The sequence below is a fragment of the Camelina sativa genome, unplaced genomic scaffold, assembly GCF_000633955.1.
Source record: "Camelina sativa cultivar DH55 unplaced genomic scaffold, Cs unpScaffold00519, whole genome shotgun sequence".
In the NCBI taxonomy this organism is placed as follows: Eukaryota; Viridiplantae; Streptophyta; class Magnoliopsida; order Brassicales; family Brassicaceae; genus Camelina; species Camelina sativa.
In genome coordinates this window covers 145,986-146,412 of record NW_010921720.1, presented here as the reverse complement: position 1 = coordinate 146,412, position 427 = coordinate 145,986, and positions in this window count along the sequence as shown.

Here is a 427-nt window from a genome sequence, read left to right as displayed (position 1 = left end):
TGAATTTGAGACAGAGGCGGTGGATGGAGCTTGTGGCGGATTATGATTTGGAGATAGCGTATCATCCTGGTAAGGCTAACACGGTAGCAGATGCTCTGAGTCGGAAGAGGGTAGCTTCGGCTCAGGAGCAGGAGATGGAGTCTCTGGTAGGAGAGATCAGTGCTTTGAGCTTGTGTGCTGTTTCATAGAAACCGTTGGGTTTGGAAGCAGTAGATAGAGCAGATCTTCTGAGTAGGGTGCGGTTGGCTCAGGAGAAGGATTTGGGGCTGGTGAATGCCTCTAAGGATGTGGATTCAGAGTATCAGGTCTCAGATAATGGTACTATCTTGGTGCACAGTCGGGTTTGTGTGCCCAAGGATGAGGAGTTGAGGCAGGAGATTCTGAGAGAGGCTCATGCGAGCAAGTTGTCCATTCATCCAGGAGCGAC